Here is a 23,800-nt window from a genome sequence, read left to right as displayed (position 1 = left end):
ATGCTATTTTTAGGTTCTTTGGGTATAGTCTGAGAAGAGAATAGCTGGGTCAAATAGTGGTTCCATTCCCAGCTTTCCAAGAAATCTCCATACTGCTTTCCAAATTGGCTGCACCAATTTGCAGTCCTACCAGCAGTGTATGAGTGTACCTTTTTTCTCCCACATCCTCACCAGCACTTGTTGTTTGTCTTCATAATGGCTGCCATTCTTACTGGAGTGAGATGGTATCTTAGAGTACTTTTAATTTGCATTTCTCTGATTGCTAGAGATGATGAGCATTTTTTTATATATTTGTTGATTGATTTTATATCCTCTTCTGAGAAATGTTTGTTCAGGTCCTTGGCCCATTTATTGATTGGAGGATTTGATATTTTGGTGCTTAACTTGTTGAACTCTTAATATACCCTAGAGATTAGAGCTCTATCTGATGTGTGAGGGGTAAAAATTTGTTCCCAGGATGTAGGCTCCCTATTTACCTCACATATTATTTCTTTTACTGAGAAAATAAAAAAAAAAAAACTTTTTAGTTTGAATTCCTTCCACTTGTTGATTCTTGGTTTTAATTCTTGCGCTATAGGCATCTGATTAAGGAAATTGGGGCCTAGCCCCATGTAATGGAGATTGGGCCTACTTTTTCTTCCATTAGATGCAGAGTCTCTGGTTTAATTCCTAAATCCTTAATCCATGTTCAGTTAACTTTTGTGCATGGTGAGAGATGGGGATTTAATTTCATTTTGTTGCATATGGATTTCCAGTTTTCCCAGCAACATTTGTTGAAGATGCTATCCTTTCTTCAGTGCATGCTTTTGGCACCTTTGTCTAATATAAGGTAGTTGTAATTTTGGGGGTTAGTTTCTGTGTCCTCTATTCTGTACCATTGGTCTACCAGGCTGTTTTGATGCCAGTACCATGCTGTTTTTGTTACTACTGCTCTGTAGTATAGTTTATCACTTCAGGATCTTTACCAGATTGAAATGCACCTTGGATCCTTCTCTGCTGACTCTTCTACTTGTATTAAAGAATTTTGATACTGCTCTCAGGCTTACAATCTTACCTGGCATGACATCTATGTTGTTCTCTCCTCAACCCTTAAGGAGAATGGGTGAACCCGCATCCAGCAGTCTGCACATGATCATGCTGATCAAATGCATCTAACACATATAACTCCCCACTCAGGTGAAACAGACATTTCCCAAACCAAACCCAACTGGGACTACCAAGATATCCTACAAGATCATCATCACTGCACTCACATGGTCCAATATCTTACAACAGGAATGCAGACAGTTTCCAATAAGGTGGCTAACTTTGATAAGCTAAGAGAAATCATGCAGGATCCAGATGAGAATCCAGCCTTATTTCTCAACCCCCTTACAGAGGCCCTCACCAAATCTTCTAAGCTAGATCGTGAGTCTCCCTCCAGGGCTACAGTGTTAGTAACCCATTTCATTACTCAATCAGCCCCTGATATTAAAAAAAAAAGCTCAAAGGAGCTAAGGAGGGCTCTAAGACCCTTATCTGAGATCTGGTGAAAATGGCCTTTAAAGTCTATAATACCCGGGATAATACCCGGGAGGAATCACCTGAACTAGCCAGGCAGGCTCAATTGCACAAAAAGGTGACACTCCAAACCCAGGCCTTGGCAGCAGCCCTGAGGCCTATGACTCCAGCAAAAGCTTCATGGGGGAACCAGCTTTGCTTTCCACCAGGGACTTGCTTCAAATGTGGATGCAAAGTCACTGGGCCTGCCAATGTCCAAACACATGGCCCCCTCTCCAGGCTGTGCCCCACCTGTAAGCAACAGGAGATTGGAAGAGTGACTGCCCCATGGCTGGCCCTTCATGTGTGCCTCCACACCAGGGTATGACCAGCCAGGAGGTCCCATCTCTTTGATACTGGGGTTTGTAGAAGTCTAAAGAATCCCAGACTAGAAGACACCCATTACCCTCACAAAGCCCAGGGTAACACTCCAGATAGCCAGTAAGTTTATAACCTTCCCTGTGCACATGGAGGCTACATATTCTGTCTTACTTGCCCACTCTGGGCCTCTGTTTCCTCCCCAGGTCTCAGTTATGGGGATTGATGGAAAACCCTCCCTACCAAATGAAACTGCTAAGCTAGCCTGTGCCCTGGAGGGACACTCTTACACACACTATTTTATGGTCATTTCATCCTGTCCAGTTCCTCTCCTAAGCAGAGATGTTCCCCAATTATTAGGAGCCACCTTGCAATAATAACCCAAGAATACTACCATCCATCTTCTTCTACCTCTAATTCTTACTCTCTCAAATAATCTGACTGTACCTAGCGTGTCATTGCCCCCTGACCTAGTTGATCTGGGACACATCCAAGCTGGTCATAGCTTCCCACCGCAAGCAAGTCCATATCCAACTGAAATCTCAAACTAAATTTCCTCTGCATCCCAAGTTTCCAATCTCCAAAACCCACAGGGAGAGGCTTAAACCCATCATAGACTGGCTACTTGCCCAGGGAATCCTCATCCCTACTTACTCCCCCTGCAATACTCCCATATTGCCAGTACAAAAACCCTCAGGAGTCTATCACTTAGTCCAGGTCCACTGCCTAATTAATGAGGCAGTTATTCCCATCTACCCAGTGGTTCCCAACCCTTACACTCTTCTTTCTCACTTTACTGTCCTTGATCTTAAAGACACCTTCTTTACAGTGCCTCTCATCCTGACTCTTATTACCTCTTTGCTTTCACATGGGAAGACCTTACATCCTTTATGTCTCAATGGCTGACATGGACAGTTCTACCCCAGGCTTCAGGAACAGTCCCAACCTCTTTGGGAAAACCTTGGCACAGGATCTAACTGCTTGTGACTTGGAGGATGGCACTCTCTGACAATATGTGGATGACCTTCTCTTATGCAGTTCATCCCTCAAGACTTCTCAAACTCACACTGCTCAGCTCCTCAATTTCCTGGGGTCCTGAGGATATCAGGTCTCTCCAGCCAAAGCCCAGCCTACTCTTCAGTGACCTATTTAGGTATACTCCTCACTCCAACCTCTAGAAGCCTGAAAACAGACGGAATTCAAGCTCTCCGTGACCTACAGCCACCTAAAACAGCAGACTACATCCTCTTCTTCCTGGGTCATGCTGGCTTTTTCAGGCATTGGGTCCTCAACTTTGCACATCATGTCAAGCTCTTATACCAGGCAGCTAAGAACACCTCCTGATGAGCCTCTCACCTCCCCTAACCTAGTAGCCAACTCCCTTTACAAGCTCAGGGATGCTCTCACATCTTCTCCCCCTTTATCTCTTATTAACCTTAATCATCCTTTTCACCTCTTTATGGATGAAAGACAGGGTGTCACCACAGGCCTCCTCACTCAATCAACTGGACCCTCCTATAAGCCGGTGGCATACCTGTCCAAGCAGCTTGACTCTATGGTTTGTTGATGGCTACCATGACTCTGAGCATGAGCAGCAGCAGCAGAAATAACTAAGAAACCAATAAAACTTAACATGTTCCAACCAATAACTGTATTCCCCACCCATTGACTTCAGGACCTCTTAAATCAAAATCTCTTCCCCTTCTGAGCCCTTCATGAATTCAAGAATTCCATCTTCTTTTTATAGAAAACTCCACCATTACCCTCTGTTCTTCATCTTCCGTCAATCCTGCCACTCTCCTCCCACCATCCCCACCCTCTTTAAATGCTAACCATTCCTGTCCTAAGGTGCTGGAGGACCTGCGATCACCCCATGAGGACTTCTTTGATTACCCACTCCCCTCAACTGACTTAACCATTTTTGTGGATGGAAGTTCTGTAATGGGTAGCTACAGACGATGTAAAAATGCACACGCAGTAGTCATCACTGCCTTAGTTCTAGAAGATGGCTGCCTCTGAAGGGACCACCTCCCAGAAGGCTGAACTTTTTGCACTTTTCAGAGCTCTCACTCTATCCAAAGACAACAGGTTAACATATACATGGACTCCAAATATGCTTTAGTAATTGCTCATTCATATTTGGCTATTTGGAAGGAATGTTGATTCTTGACCACAAAGGGATCACCAGTGGTCAATGCCTCTCTGATTTCCAAACTCTTAGAGGCACTACAACTGCCATCATGAGTGGCCCTCATACACTGAAGAGTACATCAAAATTCCTCTGACTCTATAGCTACAGGAAACAACAAAGCAGACTCCATAGCACAAGAACAAATGGAAAAATCCTCAGCAGCCCCTATCCTATTTCTATCCACCACAATTAAACTTAACTATTTCCCACAAGAATGGCAGGACCTAATAATCCAAGGTGGCCATTTTGTGTAGGATGGCCAGATCTTTCTGGGGGATCAAATTGCCCTCCCTAAGCAAGAAGCTTACAGTTTATTGATGGACATTCATAACTCTCTTCAAATTGGCCCCAAATCCCTTTTCCAGTTTTTACAACCCCTCTTTTACTCCCCAGGAATGAGAACTACTCTCTAGCAGGTCCACTCCACTTGTTCTGTCTGCTGTACAGTATCCCCACAAGGGAGCATCAAACCTAAACTCCCCACATATCAGATGAGGGGTCACCAGCGAGGCGAAGACTAACAAATTGACTTCACTCACATACTTAGGCACAAAAAGCTTCTCTCCCTACTTACTTTGGTTGATACTTTTTCATTTTGGATAGAAACCTTCCCTACCTCCAGGGAAACTGCTGATATTACCACCTCCATCCTCATCAAGTAGATCATTCCCAGGTTCAGACTTCTCACCTCCATCCAGTCAGAAAATTGTCCATCCTTCACTTCTCAGGTTGTTCAACTAGTCTCCAAAGGCCTCAACATCAATTGGAGGCTCCACATCCCCTACCATCCCCAATCTTCAGGTAAGGTTGAGAAAGTTAATGGCATTCTCAAGGATCATCTCACTAACCTTGCTATTGAACTCAGGCTTTCCTGGCCCAATTTCCTGCCATTAGACCTCACCCAAATTCAGGCAGCCCCTAGAGCCCCCTCAGGATTTAACCCCTTTGCGATACTCTATGGTAACCCTTTCTTAATCAATCAATGCTTTTCAATAACTCTTCATCCCCTTGTGTTCTACCTGCCATATCTCACACTTCTACACAATCTCCTAAGGGAACGTGCAGACCTGTGTCTTCCTGCACCATCCACTGCCTCAATCCCAGCACAACCACAAACCAAATTGGACCCTCTTTGACCAGATGACACAATCTTACACTGGGAACTGAATCCTTAATCATTGGAATCTTGCTAGACAAAACCCCATACATTCATGCTTACTATGCCAATAAAGCCAAGCTTTTGGGACACTAGCCCTGGTACGATGCCTCCCACCTTAAAAAGACACCTGTTCCAAATGTCCAGTCCTGGACTTCCACCATGCTGAGGCCCACCAAACTCAAGGTTTCTCATCAACCCTCTTCTTCTTTTACTAATCATTAATCTCTCTCAAGTTCCTATCCCAACGCACAGATGGTGCTTCTACATCCAAGCGACATGGCAGCAGGATGGCACCACCCACTCTCAGTTTATGAGTCAAGGTGATTGCCTTTCCACTGGCTGCAACCACAGGTCACTCTTATCATTACTGGATTCAACCAAGCCACCTCATCCCACATAATGCTATATTTCATATCAGACCAAACTGAGAAATCTTGTAAGTGCTAGCCTAACACTTATGGTGGATGCCCTTATAATTCATGCAAGACACACTTTCTAGATAAGCCTTGTTATTAAAAATGAGCACACACCAAATTAACTATTTGGGACCCATGGGAAATTAAATGAGTATCTTGGGTTCATGGTAAATTTTATTCTTGGGGTTTTACCAAGCTCCCCTCAGCCTCTATCAGAATCTGGAGAACTTATGTACAAGTGTCCCCTCAAATTCACATAACCATCCAGGAGCAAGAGAAAGATGGATGGACACAGTTGCGGTCATCTAAGGATGACCCTTTTTCATGGATGGCCCTAGTACATCAGGGCCTTCAGCTTCTCAATTTATGCAAATTTAATAACATTTCAGACTGTTTCCTCTGCACATGTTTGGTTCATACTCCTTTAACTGTGATTCCCATTGATCTTCCTCTCAATACCTCAACCAAACCCCAAGAATCCCCTTCTGCAGCCTTTCAGGATGTACACCCTTTATCATAACTCATCAGGGAATTTCTCTTACTACTACACTTCCTCTGGTTCAGTACCCTGTGACCAGATCATTTGAATCTCTTCCCCAACCTTTATTCTGATGGAGATCTTTTTCTGGTGCAACGGTACCCTAACAAAAAATCTAAGCATCAGCATGCCCTTCGCTCTTTGTGTTCCTTCCACCTTGGTTCCTCAATTAACTCTGTACAGTGAAGCTGAATTAGCATGGCTTGTTACCACTTCCCTTTCCAGAGCAAGACAAGCAGCCTTTCTACCAATGGAAGTTGGACTCTCCCTGGCCTCCTCACTTGCTGCCTCCAGACTGGGGGCAGGAGGACTTGGTTATGCAGCAACTTCTCAGAAGCTTGAACAACAACTTTGGGAAGAGTTAGAGGCATCGATCTCCTCACTCACTTTCCTGAAAAGGCAAATAACATCGATTGCCCAAGTTTTACTATACAATCATGAAGCCCTAGATCTCCTGACAGCAAAAAAAGGAGGAACCTGTCTATTCCTGAAGGAAGAATGGTGTTACTATATCAATGAAACTGGATTGGTCAAAAAGAATGTCAACACCCTCCATCATTTGAGTGAAAAGCTTATAAAGCAACAATCAAATGACCCTTGGCCAGGCAGCTATACTCAACCCTCAATATAAGGCTGACTCCCATTCTCACTACTATATTAATAATTAAACTTCTATTAATTATTGCTCCCTGCCTACTCAGGTTCACTTGAAATCACATGGGTGAAATTGACAGAGTGACCTACAACCAGATACTCCTTCACCCCATAGTAGCCTCCCTACCAAACCAACACTCAAGCCATCACTTTCCCCCCAGTACCCCTAGGAAGCAGGAAGTATCCAAATGGAATTCAGCACACTATATCATCAAAAAGGCTGGAACATTAGGTCGGTTTGAGGTGGTTAAGAAAACAAAGCACCAAGCAAACTATGCACATGAAAAAACAAACAATCGGGTGCTGACAGACAACTAGTGATGGTGCCTCATAACCACCTGTCAATCAGCGGGATTTCCTGACCAATCCTGGAAGGACATGGACCTCACCAAGATCCCCTGACTAACCCCAGGAGGACAAGGGACTCTAAAAACCTCCCTTTTCTGTTCCAAGCCCTCCCTTCCTGCCCTATGCCCAATAAAATTCTAATCTATCTAAGCCTGGGCACGATTCTCCTGGACCCACTCTGTTGGACTGGAGGGTCTTTCCCAGAAATAAATCTCAATAAAGTCTTATTCAGCTGCTTTTAATCTGCCTCCTTTTGATCACTGATGCCTGATCTTACAAGTTGCATACTTCCAATATACAATAGCATAAAGTAAATGTTCCCATTCCAAAAAGGAGGAATAAGGATATAGAAGGAAAGGATGGAACCAAAACTCAGGCAGATATTAGTTTCTGAAACTCCATGTCCAGCATCTTGGTAACATTGTGGTGAGACATAATCTTCAGAGAGCTTCTGCATCCCCACCTAAATGACCTTGCTGGTTGTCATCCACATGGTTTCTTTCTTAGGCTGACTCCATCTACAGCCAACAGCTTTCCTCAGCAGACATTCCACATTACTGGCATATCTTAATCCCTGGGATCTCCATTCCAGATTCTGCTTCCCCTTCACAACTTCATGCCATGCCCTCTCAAGAGAATCCTGTGGGGATTCCAACATGGCTTCACTTTGTCTGAACACTAAGGCCTTCCTTTGTAATCTCAGTACAACTTTCCATAATCCTCTGGCTGCCATCAGCTGAACAGCTCTACTCTGCCATGCCCTTCCACCATGATGTTCTGCCTCACCTCAAGGCCACAGTAATGAAGCTGACTCACCATAGACTGACCTCTGAAATGTTGATCCCAAATAAAGCTTTTTCCTTTAAGTTGTTCTTATCAGGTATTTTGGTCACAGTTACAAAAAGCTAACATCTTCCTCTTCTACTCTTTAATTTTCTCCCATAAAACACAACAATTACTACTGTGAATATTTGAAATAATATGAAAATTGAAATAAGAAAAAGTCAATTATGTTTATTATTTTTAAAAAACTTTATAAAATACCCAAAGCACAGATTTCTACCATTGAGATTAACTATTGTTAATATTTTGGCACATGTCTTTTCAGCAATTTTTGAAGTGTGTACAACATATATGAACATTTTTTCATTTGATTGACATACACATTTACTGATTTCTGATTCACTACTTTCTTTTATACTGTATCATAAATACTTTTCAACATAATCTCTTTATTAATATTTTTGTTATGGTTGCTCATTATTTCATTATATATTTAAATAATACTGGGTCCAACTTATAAGTATGCTATAAAAGATAAATCTTTATGGCCAAATTTCATGTTTTTAATATAAAATCAGCCTTTCAAGTCACTATTTCATGGTCAGAAACCCTTATCTCAACAGAGGGGATAGCTTCATGCTACAGCAATTTTGCCTGAAAATGATCACTACCAAAGATGTGGGAGTCTTAGAGTCACTTTCCATTAAGATAAAAGCACTAAATAGGAACAATTTTTTAATTATGTATATTGTCAATGGTGAGGAGGAAAAACTCAGTATTATATTCTTTCAGTTCTGGAAATACAGGTACACACATTTTTATATATTCCTATATAGAATGATATACAATAAAATTCAAAATCTAATTTTCTGTAAATGATAATAGTAAAGAAAGTATTATGGATTTTTTCCCCACTTTGCAGCTCTAAAACATCTTCATTCCAATCTACAGGCAGCACAATCCTCAGAGACTCCTGGGTGTCCCCAACATGATCATTTCAGAGAAACAGCAACAATAATTACCTCTGCCCTGTTTATCAACTGTCTCATCAACCTTCACCTCATAATTAATATTGACCACTGGAAAATGATCTTTTACCTGCAGGAAAATTTGAGTTGGTGCCTGGGGACGTCAGCTCATTTTTCAAATTCACTTCAGCATAATTTGTTCCCAAAGCCATCTTGAGAAGAAGCATTCTGCTTTTTTCAGAAATTTCATGCCATCTTTTCCTTAAAACATATTACAAATGAGATTCCAGCCTGAGAGCAAATTACTCTACCACTTAACTAGATGTAATAAATAGATACATACCTGACAGTGAAATCACTGAGGTCTCATCCTCAGGACAACCAGAATAAGAATTACATGCTCCAAACAGTAGATATAGATAGTGTATAAAAGTGGGAACTCAAAAAAAAAATAGGAAGAAAAGGAAAAGAGGAACCAGGCAATTAGAGAAGTCTTTCCTAAGAACTTCATTCCGTAAACTCACCAGGAAAACTGAAATTTGTTCTTCCACATGCAAATGTAAATTATTAGCCAACCAAACTGAGCAACACTTGCTTGTATTGCCTTCATGTCTTTGACTGCTCAAGCAGCTTATTTGTGCCACATTCTAAAGTGATCATCGACACAAATCTCAGATGACAATCTCCCCGTGTTCAGAGCCACCTTCCTTTAGCGTGGTGGGGAATGAAAATTCTAAAGGTGTCCTCTGTGCTCTCTGCTTTCCCTGCTGTTCACAATCAGCACCATCATGAAGCTTCGTTCATTTTGCTACTGGTCACCTTGAGATCTCTTGAAATCCTTAATAAAAGAGGATGCCACCTTTTATTCTTCACTTATGTCTCCTTTTACCCCCGACATTACCTTAACAACATGCTCTGGAAGGTACATATGACTATACTTACCACTTGGGAAAATTAAATGGAATCACGTGTAGAAGAGGATGAACTTAAACTGAGTGCCAAAACTGATTTATTTTTACAAAGGCCCAAATGAAAACAGTCCAAAAACTAAAACATTCATGTGGGATCATTCCAGAGAGCTCCTCTCAACCAACTCATGCCCAGGTTCTTTGCCTCAGTTCTCCCAAATGACTTCCCTTTTTTCAATAACCCTACCTAACTCTTTTTCTCTTATAACTTTTTTCTCTTATATTTCTTTCCATATCTTTCCCTCTCTCTCACCTCTATATTTGTTTCCACTGGTTTCCATATTTATTTTATATCAAAATATACTGAAATCACTAAATTCACAGTAATACCCCTAATTCTAATTCAATGCCTCAGATTTCATTTTCATTTTCTTAATTTCCACATTTCTTCCACATTCCAGTGACATAAAGAAATCTGTGTTCATTATCTTTAACTTTTTACTTATTTGTTAACTCATTTGATTATACTCTGGATGTTACCAATCTCTCATCTTGTGCCATGATTCCCTAAGACACTGTTCTTCCTAATATATTTCTTACTCCTTAAAGTAATCTTCTGTCCCCTAGCCTAAAGCCCTCTTAGCTCTTTTTGATGTTCCCACACAGGGCCAGCCAACCATACCCCACAAAATGAACATTCTGCTCACTTTGCTGAAGTTCTGATTCTGTGCTAAGTCTCAAATTTACAGCACATATGAAAGAGAGTCAGTGTCCTACAAGATAGTATTCACCTGAACATTCTAGTCCAAGACCATTCATATTGTACTCTTAATTTGGCTGGTTTCTTGGGAATACAGAGGAGTATTTAAGGAACATGGTGTATTACTGCTCTACTTTTCTTTAAGGATGAATCAGATCAGGTTCTCTTTTTTTATTGTTGGTTATTCAAAACATTACATAGTTCTTGATATATCACATTTCACACTTTGATTCAAGTGGGTTATGAACTCCCATTTTTACCCCATATACAGATTGCAGAATCACATCAGTTACACTTCCATTGATTTATATATTGCCATACTAGGGTCTGTTGTATTCTGCTGCCTTTCCTATCCTTTACTATGCCCCCTCCCCTCCTCTCTTCTCTCTCTACCCCCTCTACTGCAGTTCATATCTCCCCCTTGTATTATTTTTCCCTTTACCCTCGCTTCCTCTTTTATGTAATTTTGTATAACCCTGAGGGTCTCCTTCCATTTCCATACAATTTCCCTTCTCCCTCCCTTTCCCTCCCACCTCTCATCCCTGTTTAATGTTAATCTTCTTCCCATGCTCTTCGTCCCTACTCTGTTCTTAGTTACTCTCCTTATATCAAAGAAGACATTTGGCATTTGTTTTTTAGGGATTGGCTGGCTTCACTTAGCATAATCTGCTCTAATGCCATCCATTTCCCTCCAAATTCTATGATTTTGTCATTTTTTAATGCAGAGTAATATTCCATTGTGTATAAATGCTACATTTTTTTTTTATCCATTCGTCTATTGAAGGGCATCTAGGTTGGTTCCACAGTCTTGCTATTGTGAATTGTGCTGCTATGAACATCGATGTAGCAGTGTCCCTGTAGCATGCTCTTTTTAGGTCTTTAGGGAATAGACCAAGAAGGGGAATAGCTGGGTCAAATGGTGGTTCCATTCCCAGCTTTCCAAGAAATCTCCATACTGCTTTCCAGATTGGCTGCATGAATTTGCAGTCCCACCAACAATGAACAAGTGTACCCTTTTCCCCACATCCTCGCCAGCACTTGGTGTTGTTTGACTTCATAATGGCTGCCAATCAGATCAGATTCTTAAAGCTTATCTGTAGCTACCCTGGCCTGCCTGAGCTCTCACAGCCCACACAAGGTTACTCCCATGGATAGAAATCCTTACCATGTAAGGATAAATTTCCCTTTTGGGGTTTGCCAACATGTGAAGAGCTCTCTTATTCAGCTCAGATTATGAAACCCACACCATGTCTGTCTTCTGTGTAGGTATTTTCTTTATTCTGCTTGGGCTTTGAAATCTCATACCAGTTCCGCAACTACCAGCAAGAATTCCTTCCTGAAACAAACAAGAATGTGTACAGAGGGGCTGGGGTTAGGCCTTAGCAGTAGAGTGCTTTTCTTGCATGTGTGAGGCCCTGGGTTTGATCCTCAGCACCACATAAATAAAATAAAGGTATTTGTCCACCTACAATTAAAAAATATATATATATATATATTTTTTTTTAAAAAAAGAATGTGTACAGATATTCTACAGATTGGGAGAAAATCTTCATCACCAGTACATCAGATAAGGCATTAAATTCAGGATATACAAAGAACTCAAAAAACTTAACTCACAGCTGGGCTCAGTGGCACACACCTATAATCCTCGCAGCTCAGGAGGCTGAAGCAAACACCTACTAAGCTATCTAGTGCTTAATTTAGGAATAAAAATTTTAGTAGCAAAAGGGTACTGCAGTGCACAAAGAAGTTTTATGTTCTCTGCAATTAATTTTTGGACTTCACAAAGTACATGCATTTAGACAGTTGTGCATATACAAACCCTCCTCTCATAATAATAACTGATTCTAAAAGGCTTTCTCATCCAACTTATTTAAGAAAATATGTTTCTAAACTTATGTCTCTCTCCCTAGAATAAGTCACATTGCAAATAGGTTACATTGTATCAGAAACAACCCCTAAAGCTGAGTGGTTTATAACATTTATTTCCCACACACATTACATGTGGGCTTAGAATGTAGATCCTAAACTGACTATAACTTGACTTGGATCCTTTCTGAATGTTTTCTCATTCTGGAACCCAGGCAGGAGGCATGGTAAGGAGAATGTCAACACATGCAGGGTCCCATAGCACAGTACCAGGGTACAAGAGGATTGAGAAGGTCTCCACAATCATTGAGTGGTTCCTTGCAAGTTGAACTGTGCAGCAGCACCCTCAATTTGGATCAAGTGCATATTGTATTCATTCTGATCCATTAGCCAGTGGATGTCACCTGGACAAACCTGTGAAAGGGCAGAAAAAATACACTCTACACATAGGGAAACATGCAAATAGCATCAAAGCTTAATCCTTTCTCAGAGAAGGATATAAACACTTAGGAATGGAGATGCAATCTGTGTCCAAACCCTCTAAATTATATAGTCAACAGATCTCTTAGTGAACTTTAAAATTGAGCACAGATGCCCTGGTTGTTAAAGAAAAGAGGAACCACTAGGGCAGAAAGATAAAATACTAGAAATTCTATTCATATGTCCTTGTGATTTTAAGAAAAATAATCTTCACTAATATTTTATGGATTTAGTATTGTGTGCCTGTCATATATGTTATGTGACCTCTCATGAGGGAGGCATGGAAGTTCCTAAAAAGTTATGTTGTACCTTTCAAGTTGACTTTTTTGCTACAGGTTCCTTCATGAGCTTTTTGTAAATAAAGGTCATGTGCTGCAAATTTTGCTCACTTTTCAGTGCTATAAATAGTTTCCCAATGGTATGCTAATTAGCACATCTTTAATTAAGCATACAAGCACATGTACACACAACCCATGCTCTCTGGCTAAATTAAGTGTTCTAACAACAATTGAGAAGGCAACTACATTATAAAAGACACATGTACTAGGTAGGGAAAATTTGGAAAAAGGAACACAAAAAAATGTTATTGACACTTTGTGATTTTTTTGTTTAAAGTGGAGATATAGTTATCTTCCTTCATTTTTGAAATACCAAAAATAGAGGATTTCATTAGACCACCACATCTCCCCAAGTACAAAACTCAATTCAAAATGTATTAAAGACCTAAATTTAACACCTAAAAGTATAAAACTATAGGGAAAACGCATGGGGGGAAAATTCAATACATCATAGAAGAAAAGATTTTTTGGATAACACCCCAAAAGCACTGACAGCAAGTAAAAACATAACATTATGTCAAGGAAACAGCACAGGAAACAACAGAGTAAAGATACAACCTACAGAAGAGGAGAAAATATTTTTCAACTAATTCTCTGACAGGAATTACTACAAGAATGTATAAGAATTCCAAAAACACAACAATAAAAATACAAATTGTCCAAGTAAAAATGGGCAATTTGAACACACATTTCTTCAAATAAAAAATGCAAATTACCCACATGTACAGGAAAACATTTCAGTGTCACTAACCATCAGCAAAATGCAAATCAAAACCACAGTGAGACACCTCCTGGAGCTGCACCAGGGGAGGTGGTGCTGACTCCAGGGGTCACCAAGCAGGAAGAAGATGAATCTTAAGTCTGAGCACCTAGGAATACACATAGACCAGTTGGAGCTCCTGTGCAAGAAGGGTTGTGGCTATTATGGCAACCCTGCCTGGCAGGGCTTCTGCTCCCAGTGCTGGAGAGAGGGGTGCCACAGAGCCCAGGAGAAGCAGATCCAGAAGGACTGGGAGCTGGCTGAAGGACTTCAGCAGGAGGCGGAAGAGGCTTTGGCAGCAGCAGTCAGAGCAGCCGGGGGCAGCCTTCATCACATTTTCCAAATTTGAAGAAAAGAAAACCAGTGGAAAGATCCACAAGGTGACCACAGTGAAGAAATTCTTCATGCTTGTTCCAGAGTTGGAACAAAAAGGTCAGAAACTCAGGAAGGAAAAGCTCCCAGTCCTTCCATAAACTGACAAATCAGCATTGAAACAGTGTCTAAGGCACTAATAGAGATCCTCAAGACCTTCCACAAAACAAAACTAGATCTATAAGCCAACCAAGATGTTTTGGGAAGGATGCATTACAAAAAGGATTTGAACATTGAGGAGCAGTCAGAGTGTAGTAAGGAGTTTTACCAGAATGTGGCGGAAAGACTACTGATTCGTGAAAAAGTGCCTCCAGAAACAGTTGAGAAGATAATGGATCAGATGGAAAAGTACATCATGACTCGCCTCTCTAAATATGTGTTCTATTCAGAAACCACTGATAAAAATAAAGACCACACCATTCAGAAGAGGACCAGATATCATTGATATGGATTCTAAGCCTGTGCCCAAGATAAGTTGGCCTACCAGACCAGGTGTAGCAAGCACATCTTCAATGCCATCAAGATCACCAACATTGAGGCTGCTTCTGTGGATGACTTGAGCCTTCTTCTGCTTCTTGCCCAAACTTATCTAATTGTGCTGAAGGGCAAACCCACCCCACCTATAGTTCTACATGTACATCACCCACTTCTGCAATCCCAGCTGGCGGATGACAGGGAGGACAGATACTATTTCACCAATCTGTGCTGTGCGGTAAATTTCATTGAGAAATTGGATGCTCAGTCTTTGAATCCAGTCAGGAGAATTTTGATTGCTACATGTCTAGCCAGACCAATCCCAGGAGGCAAGAAACCAAGAGTTGGTCTCCTGATGCTTGCTCAGGTGTGAAGCTGATGTATAAGATCTTGGACCTCCTGTCTCAATTGAATGAAAGACAGGAAAGAATCCTGAATGAAGCCACAAAACTTGACTAAGACTTAATACATTGGATAATGGAATTGCAAAAGAAGTTCAAGACATTGTTGAAAAAAATCCTCTTGAAATTAAGCCCCAAAGACAACCATTAGTGGCTATAACTCTGAAAATGTTGAAAGTGACAAAATTCCACCATTGCAAACTCAGATTTATGCACAATGATGAACATTATATGAGTAGTATTTATTTGAGCCTGCATTGTAGGTAAGAGTACTGCAGCCTACAAGTAGGATCTACAATATACTCAATTGCTTATAAATGTCAGAGAATATTTTAAGATATATTTTGTAGGCTTTATTTTCTTTTTCCTGGTAGGGGGAGCTTAGTTAATAATAAAGTACTGAAAAAAAACAGAATGAGAAATCATCTCATCCCAGTTCAAATACTTATTATCAATGGAAGCAAAAACTAAAAAATCCTGGTGAAAATGCATAGGAAATGTTAAGTCTTATACACTATTGGTGGGAATATAAATTAGTATAGTCATTATGGAAAAACTAAAAAATTTCCTCAAAAAACTAAAAATAAACTCACCGTATGACTCAATTATCTCATTTTGGGTACATATTTGAAAAGCTACAATTGTCATAAAAGAGATACATTCACTCTTATATTTATTGCTGCACTATTCACAATAGCCAGAGTATAAAATCAGACAAGTTGTCCATCAACAGATAAATGGATAAAGAAAATGTAGCATATATTCATAATTGATTATTATTCACTAATATAAAAATGATATTTGGTCATGTGTAGCAACATGAATGAAACTGGAAAATATTCACTAAAATAAGTCAGGCGCAGAAAGACAAATACTGCATACTCTCCCTCACTTGGTAGCTAAAACTGGTCTCATAGACATAAATAATACACTAGTTACCAGTGACTGTTTGAAATAGAGGTTTGGAAAGCAGGTAGTTAATGGGTACAGGGGACATTTAGTACAGTGGAAAAACCACAGTTCACAGCAATGAACTGAGTATTTTCAAATAGCCAGTAGAGAGGATTTTCAATTTTGTAGGAAAATGAAAATTTTAAAAGATGTGTACTGAAGTATTGGGGGGGCAAGGTTCTATATTCAAAACATACTCTCAGATGGTGCATCAAATACTATTTATGTAAGTGGTTGAAATGTTAACAGTTCTCAAATATAGATAGGGGTTATGTGGAAGTTAATTATACATTCATTCAACTGCTGTTTGAAACTATTCATGATAAAAAGTTGAGGGTAAAAACACAGTCTATAATAGGGAAAAGACTATAATAGGGAAAAGACTCCTAACCACCAATTTAATTTAAAAATCTGTCTACATCTGATAATAACCCTGAAAATTCCTCCTGAGTAATCTCAACTAGATTGAGATTACTCAGGAGGAAAACTCCCTCTAAAAACATACTCATGAATAAAATTTTTTTAAAGCATAACAAAAGAAATCTTACTCCCAACAGAAAATCCACAAACACAAATGAGGGGAAAAATGACAATAACATTGGTGAAGTTAAATTATTTAAGACAAACAAGAGAAACAAGATGGCAGAGCAGACCAGGGCATCAATCATCCACTCCTCTACAGCCTGGAATCAAAGCAGGGAAAGAACAACTGACCAGAGAGGTGGGTGGCAGAGCAAATACTCGAAAACTCAACATTGAGCAATTTAATACTTGGGCAAGTTGGAATTATTTTACTAGATCAAAAAATAAGAAAATAATTCCTTTACCCAGAAGCTGACTATGGTAGGGCCAGGGGAAAGAACAAAGGCAGAAAAGCACAGATACTTACTTCCTGAACAACAATTAAAAAAAAAGCAGTTTTAAAAGATTAGAAGTAGCAAAGACAATCGAGGACTTTGCACAATTCAACATAAATTGTTGGCAGAAAATGATGCTAGGAAGGACAGCTGTTTTGTGGAGACCAGACCTAGACATAGAAGAAATTAAATATCTAAGAAATTAAATCCCCATCTACAATTACAAATAAAACACAGGGAATGCCTCAGAAGTGGGTTGTCCCCAATAATCCATATAGAAGGACCTTGTAGATGGATCACAGTTGGCAGGGAGTTACCAAAACCCCTTCCCCTCACCACAGTCCAGGGGCAAGAGGTGCAGCTTACCTGGGAGTCTAATGGACTGAGACCTCTGAAATGATGAGCCCTGAATAAATCTTTGCTCCTTTAACACTGTTCTTGTTGGGTCTCTTGGTCACAGCAGTGACAAAACTGACTAAAACAGATGTTGTTCATAAAAATGGTTCTCCTCTATAGATAGTTTTAAACATGCATAATACTAAAATTAGATATAAATATCTCAATACCCTCAAAATATTGCAATATTCTAATACCATAAATGAAGCTTATCACAATTGTCTGCCAATATAAGATTTAACTGTTAAAACTTGGTTGTAATAACAGTTACTCTTATGTTTCTTTTATCTCTCATTCCCGTTTATTTGTCTTTATCATGTACTAAACATTATTGGGAGTGAAAAAGGAGAAAAGAAATACAATTCCTATTGTAAAGAGATAAGGTCTATTAGACATGCATGTGAATAAATCATTTCACTACAGTAGGAGAGGCACAATATCACACTACGGTCAGTGCAGTTGTGGCAAAAAAGAGAAGAGACTCTCCACTTGAGCTTATCAGGAAAAGTTCTATAGTAGAAAAAGAAGGACCTATGCAAAAATTCCGGAGCACATAAAGGAGATTTTCTGCAACACTGACAAAGCATATGAGGAGTACTGAAGTCATGTTGTTATTTGAGGCAGAAAGACCAGAGGGTGCAAAGGCACTGAAATAATGCAGCATATGATTGCTTCTGAATGTCTAGAATATTAGGATGAAGTGAAGAGTCCCTCTTTTGGTAATGAAGGCATAGAGGTAAGACACAATCAGTTCATTAGTTATTATGTTTTATACTAACATAGTGGCACTTTAGGTACAGTAGGAAGTTTTATTTACCCTCCCTATACCAGTGTTCCTCAACTGTAAGACACATAAACCATATTACCTCCTTTGGAGGGTTGTGTGAAGATTAAATGAGACAATTCATGCAAAGCATTTAGCTAGTGTCTAACAAATAACCCCTGCTCAAAAAAATATAGGATGAGGAGGCAGTTGGTTTTTGGTTTCATTTTTGTTGTTTGTAGGAGATTTTTGGTTGTTTTTGTTTGTTTGCTTTCATTTTGTTTTCAAATTTTTTAAATTTTTCCACATTTTTATTAGTGTATTACAGTTGTACATAATGGTGGGATTAGGGAACAAATTTTGTTCCAAAACCTTTGGAAACAGGTATAGTCTCAGACTCCATAGATAAAGTGCCTACACAGAGTATTTCTTTTTCCTTTTAAACACTTCCATTCTTCAGGAAGTCTAAGCAATAGTTCCTACAATTGTTGCTAGAGGGAGCATGCCCTCTAGTGGTCTCAAGCTATCATGCAGCCAGATAAAACAGCCACACAGAGTCCTCCAATGACATTTCTTTCCAACTCTAGGTGCAGAGGCAGAACATACCTAAGTACAAAAAAAATAATGAACAGCAAACAAAAACATCAATAGGAGATCTATAGTGCACTATTTTGTTTAATTGATAACACAATACTATCACTAGATTAACAGGGCAAAATATGAGATCATAATGGACCCTTATTTTACTGCAGACAATACATGTATATTACACCTCTTTAAAAAAAAAAAAAGTGTGCCCTCAAAATCCTATGTTTTTCAAAATCAGAATAAAATGATAATTTTTTAAATGAATCCCAGATGACAAGACCACTGTGAAAATCATCACAGCCTATACATCTGCACGTTTAAGTACACAAGAGTATGTATAATACTAATTTAATCTTTATTTCTCAAAAGAATATTTTGAGACATATTCTTTTGAGAAAGAAATACTAAATTAAAAAAGAAAGAAATATTAAATTAAAGATTAAATTCTTTTGAGAAAGAAAGATTAAATTAGTATTATACATACTCTTGGGTACTTAAACGAGAAAAAAAAAAAAAAAGCAGTCCAGCAAGTCACCTCTGCCCTAATGTCTTACTTCAGGTTTGGCTGCTATAAGAGAATACCATAGACTGTGAATTTATAAAGAACAGTTTATTTGGCTCATACAACTGAAGGATGGGAAGTTCTAGGGTAGTATGGTGTTGGCATCTGATGAGGGCCTTTGTGCTATGTCATCTCATCACAGAAGGCACAGTACAAGAGAGAGGAAAGAAAAAAGAGCAAGTGTTGTTTTTTAATTCGATACAGGGTCTAAGTTGTTCTTAAGGCCTCAATTGTGTAACCCTCCTTGTTCAGCCTCCTGAGTCACTGAGGTTACAGGTGTGTGCCACCACACCTTTCCTGTTAGTTTTCTCATTAAATTTTTATTATGGGTAGTAGTGGGGCTCATTGTGTCATTTGTGGATATGCACATCACATAATTTGCTCCAATAAATTCCCAATGCTTCCCTTTTCCCTCTCCTCCTCCCTTCTCCTGTTCACTTTCCACTACTGTTCTGCTCTTCCTATATTCAACCATAAAAGAATGAAATTGTCTCATTTGCTGGTAAATGGGTAGGACTGGGGGGCATCATGCTAAGTGAAATAAATCACATTTAATCAAGAGTTGAATGTTTTTCTGATATAAGGAAGATGGAGAGAAAAAAAGGAATTTTAAAATTAGAATGAAGATCTCACAAAAATAGAAGGGAGATCTAGAATAAAGGCAGCAAATCAAGGAAAGGGAGAAAGGGAGAGAAAGGGGAAGAACAGATAAATAAAATTGAGCAAATTATGCTATATGCATATATGAACACATCAAAAGAAATTCTGCTTTTATGTAAAGTTATAATTCACCAATGGAAACACTCCTTCTATCTCTAGTTCCTTCTATTTCTACTTTCTCCAGTGATTGTATCATGAATGGGTCCTGAATTCTGTTGCAGGGTTTCTCTGCATCTATTTAGATGACTATGTGATTTTTGTCATGAAACATATTTATGTGGAGAATTACATTCATTAATTTGCATATGTTAAACCATCCTAACATCCCAGGTATGAAAACAATTTGTTCATGATGTACAATCTTCTTAACATGACTATGCTAATTTTCTAGCTCAAATATTAACAAAAAAATATGTACTCAAAGCCATTGGGAATGAAAATATATGTAAACAATGTATCTTGGCATTAGTTGTTTTATTTTGCCAAACTGTTCTGAAAACAATGATCTGATAAGGTGCTTTGTAAATGTAAAGCACAACAAATGTAATTCATGATCATCTGATAATACTTATAAAAAATGTTGTATAAATATTCCTTAGAAATTGAGAAAACAAATAACAACTGAATGAGAAATAGCAAACTTTTTGCAACTTATCCCAGTTTTTATTCAACAACATCAAAGAATGTCTGTTATTGTTCATATCTAGTGAATGCCCAATGCTCATGCTAGCTGATGTAACAATGTTAAAAGATGGAAAGATTGGGCTATGAGAACTGTAACCCCATCAGTGGATTCATTCATTTGATATACTACTCACTTGAATGGACTGCTGGGGGGTAAGATAAGAGTGTGGCTACAGGAAGTTGGTCACTGGTGCATGCCCTTGGTGATTATGTCTTGTCCCAGGTTCCCCAAGCTGAGATCTCTCCTCCACCATGCTCTTCTGCCATAATGTTCTCACTTATCTCAGGCTTAGAGTATTGGAGTCCATGAATTTAGACCCTGACACCATGATCCCAAAATAAACTTTTCCTCCTCTTACTTGTTCTTGTAAGATACTTTTGTCGCATCAACAAATAGCTACCACAATAACAATCAAATTCTCATTTGGCAGACCATTACAAATGATTTTCACATTATTTTACTATATGATCATGAATAGAGATCTAAAATTTTCAAAAACTTGGGTGACTTTCTAACAAACCTCATATCATTTCTATCAACTATTTTAAGAGACCAAAATTTTTCAGTTTATATCATCATTTGAAAATTAGGAATATCATTGATGTTGAAAACTACCTCATGCTAACCATTATATGATTTAATGATGGACACATCAGATTGCAGTTTTTAAAATTCCCATTCACCTTGCTAAGATTTCAAATGGAATTTCACTTTATTAGTAATGTTTTATCAAAATTTATAGTAAACTCATGATGTGTTCAATATTGTATACTGATCATACTTGTAACAATAGCCAATCCAAAAGAATGTTTACAACCATAAAGCTGAACACTCCACAGGAAAGAAAATTTTTAAACATGTTCTTATGTATGTATTTAGTGGATAAGAGAAGTATGACATAAATATTAGTTCAAGGGGGAAAAGAGTGTAAAACATCTAACCATGAAACAAAACACTTTTTGTTCCAGAGGGAAAAGGCTTCATCACCCATAGCACTACTGGTAACCAGAATGACAGAATTTTCACTTATTCTTCTTTTAATGGATCATGGGGGTTAATACTTTGTTATGGTTTATAGACCCTGGGATATATATTTAAAAAGAGGTATAATAATTTTAAGAGTCAGTATTTACAAAGTTCCAAAGTTGAAACCTTTGCTTCTATAACATGATGAAATATTTTACATGTAAAATTGCATAAGAGGCTACATGGTCTCTTAAAGTTCCTTTCAGGGGTTGACAAGCAAAATATCCCTAAGGCCAGTGGTACCTACTGAAGGTGCTTTATACCCACACATTTTCTTTGTTTCCCAAGATTTGTCATTTGCTTAGAAAATAAATCTGCTCCTCTTGGCAGGACTACAGTACTTGACTTCAATATTATTACAGATATCAGTCAAGACAATATTGGGCAAAGGTCAATAAAAATTTTTATCCTCCCTCCTCAGGTAAAGGGAAGCTTGAAATGGTTTAAACTCAGAAGCAGTCTTCAAGTCAAGGACTTTGAGATCCTGCCTCAATATTCTGCAGGTTGTAGAATGTAGATTATGTACATTTTTTTTTTAGTAACATCAAAAAAATCTCCACTTACTTCAAGGAAGCAGTCTGAATACATGGAAATCTATTATGGATACATTTACATTGAACTCAGAATATTGGGTTATAAAAAGAAATATACATTTGTTTCAAACCTCAGTTCTTGGCACATAGTTTCTAACACCTTACAACATTTCTCAACCTTAAGGGTAATAAAAGCATCTTTTTTATAATATTTGAGTTTTTCTCCCCAAATTCCCAAAATAGGTTTGGAACAATAAAGATAACAGTAGACAGTTTTTTTATTCATAACATGTCCCTTTCAGACATGGTTGACCTTATGCCAATTATGAGACTCTTGATGGTCCTCAAGATAGTTCCAGAATGGAGCTGCTTGCTAGAGGAACCAATCATGTGAGTGAACAGTTGAAACATTCAGTCGCACCCAGGGAGGGAAAAGGACTGGAAACCAAGTGCCATCACCAATAGCCAATGATTTAATTAAACAGACCTTCATAACTGGACCTGCATAAAAAGTGGACTTGAACTCAGCAGGGCACTTGTAGTGATGGGATAGTCATAGCTGTGGCACATGATGAAAAGACTTTCAGAAACAGGATAGAAAGCCAGAAAGTTTCTCCTGTGGTTGTTTTAAGATAAAATAAATATTAGGGGGAGATGGAGGAAGTGGTTATAACATGTTGCTGTTTTTTCCAGTTCCCCTTAGAGATGAAGAAATAAACTCAATAATCAGGTGATCTGACTGTGAAGGAACAGAAAACATTCTCCTCAGCTCTGTTTAGAACAAGCAAGTTGAAGAGCTCTTGACTTCCTTACCCCTCTCCAATTAACCTTCCCTAATGCTGTTCTCCAAGACACGGATACAGGCCATGATTTTCCAGGTAGTACCAAAAGCTGGATATTTCCCAAAAGCATGGAAATAAAAGCAACCCTGACACTTGGATTATATCAAACTAAAAAGCTTCTACACAGCAAAGGAAAAACCAACAGGAGATGAACTACACAAAGGGAGGAAATCTTTGCCAACTATTAATCTCACATATGGTTGTTATCCGAACTATAGAAGAAAATAAAAGAACACTTAACAACCAAAAACAAGTCATCCAAATAAAAATGGGTATATGATCTGAATACACACTTCTCAAAAGAAAAAATGCAAAAGACCAATAGTGTATTTTAAAATGCTCAATGTTATTAGCCATCCGGGAAATGCAAACCAAAACTGAAAGGAGATACAATCTCAACCCATTTAAAATGACTACCATCAAAACAACAGAAATTAACAAATGCTGGTGAGACCATAGAGAAAAGGGAACTCTTATATACTGATGGTAGATATGTTAATTGGTATGGCCACTATGAAAAACAATATGGAGATTCCTCAAAAAACTAAACATGGAACTATCATATGGTCAATCACCATTACTCCTGGGTATATATCTAAAGGAAATGAAGTCAGCATACAAAAGAGCCAGTACACTGACTGCATGCACTATTCATAACTAA

The 23,800-nt window shown here is 38.7% G+C and overlaps 1 pseudogene; it reads left to right on the top strand.

The window, feature by feature from the left end:
* Nucleotides 1–14,117: 14,117 nt before the first annotated feature.
* LOC143387898 (rab5 GDP/GTP exchange factor-like) lies at nt 14,118–22,540 on the top strand (annotated as a pseudogene).
* Nucleotides 22,541–23,800: the final 1,260 nt, after the last annotated feature.

The sequence above is a fragment of the Callospermophilus lateralis genome, unplaced genomic scaffold (genome assembly GCF_048772815.1).
Source record: "Callospermophilus lateralis isolate mCalLat2 unplaced genomic scaffold, mCalLat2.hap1 Scaffold_143, whole genome shotgun sequence".
NCBI lineage: Eukaryota > Metazoa > Chordata > Mammalia > Rodentia > Sciuridae > Callospermophilus > Callospermophilus lateralis.
Note: the sequence above shows the minus strand (reverse complement) of the source record. Positions and strands in the feature narration are given on the sequence as shown.